This window comes from Arachis hypogaea, chromosome 17, assembly GCF_003086295.3.
Source record: "Arachis hypogaea cultivar Tifrunner chromosome 17, arahy.Tifrunner.gnm2.J5K5, whole genome shotgun sequence".
In the NCBI taxonomy this organism is placed as follows: domain Eukaryota; kingdom Viridiplantae; phylum Streptophyta; class Magnoliopsida; order Fabales; family Fabaceae; genus Arachis; species Arachis hypogaea.
Genome location: NC_092052.1, coordinates 62,842,086 through 62,849,868, shown reverse-complemented (window position 1 = coordinate 62,849,868; position 7,783 = coordinate 62,842,086).

The following is a 7,783-nucleotide window of genomic DNA, read 5'->3' as shown; positions in this document are numbered from 1 at the left end:
CATTAAAACTAACCACAAATCAAAATTGTGGAAAATTTTTTAAGAAAACCACAAAGAAAAATAAAATATTCAAAACTACAACTATTATAAAATAAAGTGTTCACAAAGGACCCACAAGTTGGTCCATCAAAGATCATCAAAACTAAGGAGGGAAAATTTGCTCACTGGAAGTCTTGGAGGTATCTTCAGGCTGTGCAGAGGAGGTCGGGAGAGTTTTAGGATTAGTCAGAAAAGCTAGAGGCTTATCTTCCACCTGAGTAGCAAAGCTCTGAGAAGCTCCCAAGGACTTAAGATCGAGTATATGAGTGTCTTCCTTATCGAGGGCAGGAACAATCTTTCCATCAATCATAATCATGTCGGTACTGATAGGAGAGAGGTCTACCTTGGGAGCTATGACTCGAAATTGAGCCTTCAAATTCTTAGCCAAATCATCCATTCCTGAGCTATAACTTCCTCCAGATTTGTATATTTTCCTTCATCTTGGTGATTTCGTCTACCAAGTCAAGCTTCTCCCCAAAAACCTTGGTATAACTTTTTTCACCTTTCTTTCTTAAGACCTCAGCCATAGCACAAGCGGCTTCGGATTGCTTCACTCTTTCTCGGGATTTATCAAGGTCGAACAGAAAGACCTCCTTCTCCTTCTCCAATTCAAACTTCGTCTCCCTTAAAGATGCCACCTCATCCTTCAGATCAGCCAAAGATCACTAAGTGGCACTCAAGGGAGTCTCCTCCAGTTGCTTTAATTGCGCAGAACACACCTCGACAGTTCTTATCCCACCTCGGGCCAGGACTTGAAGGTTATTTTTGACAGAAACATCGTCCATATTAATAGTACTATAAAAAAGGATGTGTTTTTCACAGCCCTAGTCGTACACACTTTCCGACTCCAACATCAAGAAAGGGAGATGCGAGGGTTATTCACTGATTACCAGTATCAACAGGAGGAGTAGGAGGAAGAGGAGTTGGATCAGAAGTGACCTTAGTAGAAGTAGAAGTGCCCGAGTTTGACTTGGAGGGAGAAGACAGGTCGCCCAATTCACCGGCCTCTTTTAGTTGTATAGTTCGGGAAATAACGTTCTTCTTAGCTGATGAGCGGATATTTTATACGCTTTTTGGCATCATTTTCATATATTTTTGTTATGTTTTGTTTAAGTTTCATTATGTTTTCATAGGTTTTAGTGAAAAATTTACATTTTTGGATTCTACTTTAAGTTGTTGTGTTTTATGATGATTTCAGGTAAATTCTGGCTGAAATTGAGGAGCTTTGGAAAAGTCTGATTCAGAGACAGAGAAAGGACTGCAAATGCTATCGGATTCTGACCTCCATGCACTCGAAAGATCATTTTTGGAGCTATAGAAGTCCAAATGGTACGCTCTCAATGGCATTGGAAAGCTAACATCTAGGGCTTTCCAGCAATATATAATAGTCCATACTTTACTCTATAGATGAAGGTCTAAAACTGGCATTCAACGCCAGCACTTCACCCTCTTCCTGGCGTTGGACGCCCAAAAGGGAGCAGCTGGCATCCAATGCCCAAAAAGGAGTCCAAAGCTAACATTCAACGCCCAAGAAGGGTCCTAGCTCATGGAGTCACCCTTAGCTTAGCCCAAACACTCACCAAGTGGGCCCTAGAAGTGGATTTTTGCACTAAAAAACTATTCTACCCTATTTTTGTAATCTTTAGTTATTAGATTAGTATATATAGACAAGAGTTCACCTTTGTTAGGAGCTCTTGGCCACTCTACACGTTTTACATTAATTTTCTGTAAGCTATGAGCAACTAAACCTCCTAGGTTAAGGTTAGGAGCTCTGCTGATTCTTATGTATTAATAATATCACTATTCTATTTCAATCTATGCTTGATTCCATTCTAAGATGTATTTTCGTTCTTCATCCTAATGAATTGGGAGTGTAACTTGACCGTCATTCCTATTTCACATGGGTTCTTGCGAGTCCTTGATGGGATAGTACTGAACCACAAGCTTGATTATACATTTCTTAGACGGTTAATCCACGACTTCGTTGGGTACTTGAAGACATCAGTGCAGCCGAGGTATGGGGAGATTAGAGCCTTTGTAGTATACGCTAGAACCAGGTCGCAGAATTCTCTGATCCAGAAGATCCGACCTTGTCTGTGGCGCTTTGAGTGGGATCACCAACGGAATAGACTGCAGGAGCTTCACCCTCGTTCAGATTGGATGACTGCTGACCCGGTGTTTGATCTGAAGCAGAGGAGGCTAATGACCACTGACCTGGCGTTAGTCATTTACAGCCTGCCATGGAATGAATCATCAAAAGTTGGAGTAGATGGTGAGAAAAGTTGATCCAGAAGGAAGAAGCATCTCCGAAGTCTCAACCGTTCTCTAATCACTAATTTCACATCTATCTAGTAACGTTTTATTTATTTATCTATTTTACGTGTTTTTCACAACAACTATCATCGTTTCAAATCGCCTGACTAAGATCTACAAGGTAACCATTGCTTGCTCAAACCAACAATCTCTGTGGGATCGACCCTCACTCACCTGAGGTATTACTTGGATGACCCGGTGCACTTGTCGGTCTATCTGTGCGAATATTGCGGAGTCAATTTCGCGTACCAAGCTTTTGGTGCCGTTGCCGGGGATTGTTCGAGTTTGATAAACTACCAGACTATCTTGTTGCTTAGATTAGGTACTTGTTATGGTTTATTTGATCTTTTATTTGTGTTTCTTGTTTTCTTTGTAAAACTTTTCAAAACCATTTTTTTCTTCAGTAATCGTTTTCTTTTGTTTGAGTCTTGTGTCAATCTTTAAATTTGGTGTCTTTTTTACTCTTTTCTTTTCTTTTCTAACTTTTCAAAAATTAGAGTCTTTGGTTTCAAAATTCTTAAGTTAGGTGTCTTTTTTGTGTTTCTTAGTTTTTCTTTCCTTTAGTTTTTCGAAAATTGTTCTTGGTGTTCTTTCTTGTATTCGAAATTGTTCTTGTTATTTTTCTTATTTGATTTTAAAAATTTTAAGTTTGGTGTCTTGTAGTGTTTTTCTTTTAAAATTTTTGAAATTAGTGTCCTTGATCTTCAAAACTTTTAAGTTTGGTACCTTTTCTTGGTTTTGGTTGACTTTTCCTTTCTTGATTTTTTGAATATTGTTCTTGTTTTTCTTTCTTGGTTAAGTTGTGCGATTTGATTTCCATCCGAGTTTTATGCATTCTTTTGGTTAAGTTGTGCACCTAACTATTTTTCGTAAATAGTTGAGGAAATATTTTTGCTCTTAACAAAACCGGTTAAAACTCTACATAATCAATTTCAACATAAAATTGTATTAACGTAACGCCACAAATATACTTTTATCATTTCTTTTACAAAGTGTTTGTTGCGCACTTTTCTTCGAAAACGTGAAATAGTTTTTGAAATGTTTTTCACTCTTCATGAGCAATGCATTCGAAGGTATTCTTAATCCTACTCTTGAGTCTTGTAAACTTTGTTTTCGATTTTAGACATTCTTCTTTTGTAAACCTTATACATCTTTGACTTAGCTTTATTTTGTTAAAACTACTACACTACCTTTCCTTCTATTGTTCCTATCAGACTTCTTTGATTTAGGTGTCATTCTTGAGGTTGCCAAAGTGAGTTTTCCTTTCCGGCACTCTTCATTCCTTGTATATCCTTGATTCCTTGTGGTCCCAATAATCTTTTCAAGTCTTTGCAGATATTGTCCTTGTCGCTTGTCCTTTTTCAAAGTCTTTTATCCTTTTGAATAAACTCGAGAATTGTTTTGATGTCACGTGCAACCTTTAGGTATGGTAATGCGAAGTGTTAGTCCTTTAAGACGTGATATATGGATATGGAAGGTGAAGTGATAAGTGTGCAACGTTATGAGGAGTTATGGAAGTTTCTTTTCTCGCGAATAGAGGTTGCGGATGTTAGGCTTATGACTGGTTATGGGTTGTGAAGCGGTTGATAGAGTTGGGAAGTTGAAGTTCTGAAATCGATAAGAGATTTGTGAGTGAACGTTATATCTGTTGTTTAGATACCCACCTGCTTTGTAGCCTTTTCGCCACATTAATTACCGCTTTGCTTTGTGAACGCCTATCTTGACTTACACCCTATTTTGTTCCTCCAAGCTTTTGTAAAGTTTTGAAACCATATAACCTTTTTGCATCGAGCCTATCTTGTATCTTCTGTCTTACACTATACTCTACCCTTATATTTAAATCTTATGGTTATCCGGTATTTGAACTTTTATATATATATGTGCTAAGATTTCTTACTTTTCTAAAAGGTATTTAAAAAGTAGAGTGCTAAGTCTATGTATTATCTTATGTATTACTTTAATTTTCGAGGACAAAAATTTTTATAAGGTAGGTGAAATGTAAGACCCAAAGCTTTTGAAAAGTCCTATTTTAAACTAATCTCAAATCATATATTTATTTACAGTTTTAATCTCAGAAATTATTTTTTTAAAAATAATTAAAGACAACTCTGATTAATTGGATTTGAAATAAATTAAGGTTTTTATCCAAACTCTATAATTAGGGATTATTTTCCTATTTACAATTTAAAGTTTTAGAAATTCAAAAATAATGATATTTGGCTATTTAAATTAGAATTTTCTCTAATTTTACAATTATTGAATTATTCTCTATATTTAAATTATAAAATTAGTAGTTGTAAAATAATGAGATTTTTATATGATAATATTTTTATAAATAAATACTTTAGGTTTTGTTAACAAAGAAAATTAATTATATTGTATTATATTTTCAATTAGAGTATTCGAGTAAAAACCAAATAGCAATTTGATACAACAAATAATATTTTAAACGTAATTTTGAGGATTCAACTAGTTTCAAATTAAACCATAAAATCCCCAATTTCCATCCACAAACCCTAATTAAACCACAATTTTCTCTTACCCCAAGTGAAACCCTAGCCGCACTCCCCCTCATCCCTCACCTCACCTGCTAACACCCTCCTCACCAACACACAATAACACAAACTCACACACATAGAAAACTCACGCACACCACACCCGGAGAGGAGAGAAGCAGAGAAGAAGGGAAGAGAGGAAGGAGGAGACCGCCGCTGCCAGCCGCGCCACTGCCGCCTCGTCCAGCTGCCGCCGTGTCGCCGTGTTGCACAGAGGATGGAGAGAGCACGAAGAGCAGAGGGAAGAGAGAGAGGAAGAGTGCGCACGAGGGAGCTCAGCCGTGGGAAGAGGAGGCGCAAGTCTAACCGGTCACTGCCGGTCCGTCCAACCCGACCCGTCACCGTCATCGCTGGTCTGTCCTGGAGCCACCGTGGTCACCATTGAAGCCGAGGAGAGAGAAAGAGAGAGTTCGCGAGGAGAGAGGGGACGCGCGTATGCCGTCACCGTCGTGTCTAGCCGCCGCCGCCGCGTGCTCTGTCGCCGCTGCTAGAGGTGGGTGGCCGAGTCTCTGCCGCCAGGAACGCCACTTCCGCCACTGAGATCCACTGCCACTAAGGATTTTAAGTTGGTTTTTGTTTCCTTCGAATTTTTGGGAGCTTTATCATCGTTGCATGTTGGTTACAGTCGTTGTTGCTGGAGTTTTGGTCACTGCTGCTGTTCGAGGTGGCTGCTGGGCTGCCGCCAAACCGGTTCAGTAACCGCCGATGTTTCGTTTTCTTGTTTCAGTAAGTGTTTATGTTTCAAAAAAATCCATACGTTAGTATTCTGTTATGTTTGGTTAAAAACTCTGAGGTTTGGTAATGTAGGTTCAAGTTCTCTATGTTGTATGTCGCTTTTAAGTTGCTGTGAGTGCTGCGAAAGTGATCAGGGGCTGAGTTTGTGGTTGTCATTGGTTCTGAGCTGAGAGAAAAGAGTTCGATTGATGCATTTGGGTTATGGTTTCGATGAGTTGAGGTAGGGGCTTTTCTAAAAACTAATTTATTTTAAATTGAAATTGTTATAAATAGATATTATGTGTAAAATGTATTTCTGGTGACTTTGTAAGTCTTATGAATTGTCTGATTTGTCTTGGATGAATACGGTTGCCTGTTTGATTAAAATAATGTTTGATTTTGTTAAAATGGAGATTTCTGATTGTTTTGAATTGAAATGATTTTAATATTTAAAAGTATAGATTTGGTGTTATTGGAAACTGATTTGGTCTTGAACCTGTTGGAAAGAGTTGAGAATTGGTTTGGTTGGGACCCGAAAAGGGTAGAAAAGTCCAAGTTTTAGGGGAGATGCTGCCAGATTTTTATGAAATTTAAGATTTTGTTTTAAAATGTGATTTAGAAAAGGAATGGATTTGAGAGGTTCTATGATTTGGTATTTGATTTATTAAGAAATAGGTGTTTCGAGTTCAATCGATTTAAGGAAACTTTATGTTTCAAGTTTGATTTAAATGTGAAAGGACCTATGTTTTGAAGTTTGGTTAAAGAAGTGCCTTTGGAGGAGTTTTAGCAGATTTTGAAAAGGAATTGAACTTTGATTAATTAAATTCGTATTCCTTTTGAAGTATTCTTTAAATTTTGACTAAACAATTCCGAGTCTTTGGGAAGGTTTCCAATTTAAGAATGAAATAAAATTAGTTTTTGGGCTTAAATAATTTTGGTTTTGAAATTGGTTCGGAACTTTTGGCTTACATGCCTTGGTTTTGATTTTAAATCTTCATTTTAATAGATTTCAATTTAATTAACTTTGATTTCAAGGATTTATAAAGAATTTAAGAAATGAGGTTGGTTATTCTTCCCTAGAGTCTTAAGTCTTTGCCAAGAATTTGTTAATTAATAACTCTGATTTAAAATAGTTAAACTAATGATTCAAAAGTGAAGGATTTGATTCTTTTCAAAGAGAATTCCCTTTTTGATATGATATTTGAAAGTCTTTTGGAAATTTTGGGGAATGTAACTTAAGGTGGCTCCGTTTTTAAAGAGAATTGATTTGTTTTGGAGAAAAAGTGGATTATGAACTTGGAATAATTTGAGATATTGTACATGAGGGTCAGTGGGGACGCTCACTGGAGACCCAAAGGATAAGGCTCAGTGGGGACAGCGATATGTAACACCCACTTGAGACCGGAGGGAAGGTTCCCCATGAGGACGGCGATACGTAACGCTCATGGAAGGGACGTTGGCCGAGGTAGGGACGTCGATACGTAACGCCTATCTCGGACACCACTGTCGGGTATCGAGCAACAAACCGACACATGAGCTCATGGCTTGAATAGGAATAGACATTCATTATTTGCATCTATGTGACATTATTTGGGTGTGTATATTGTAATTGGTTTGCCTATGTGAATACTTATTTTAATTGCTAACTGTTATACTTGTGTTAATTGCTTTGATTGTGCTTGAATTATATTAATTGTGATTGTGTTTGATTGGTTGGTTTGTGATGAATTGGTTGATGATTGAGTTGTTTGGGTAGGGGGCCGTGTTGGATTGGATGGGCCTGAGGCCGTGGTTTGTATATTTGAGGTCTAGTTCTGTATAAAGTATTTGACTGGTTCAGCATAGACTTAATTAACCTATGCTTAGAACAGGATGATCATTTATACCGCGTAGGTAACTGCTTTGATGTTTATGTCTTAGTAAAGTATGAAAAATCAAACTGGTTCAGCATAGACTTAATGAACCTATGCTTGGGACATATTGATCATTCATACTGTCTAGGAAATATTTTAAGACTTTTTATAACTAAAATTTGGATAATTAGTTGGTTTTTCTTTGAAACAGATTTTTGGATGTTAACTCCTTGGCTTTTAACAAAAAGGGCACGTAAGACGAGCAAAGATCACTGTACTTTAAAAATAATTTTATTTTACGTATCTTAT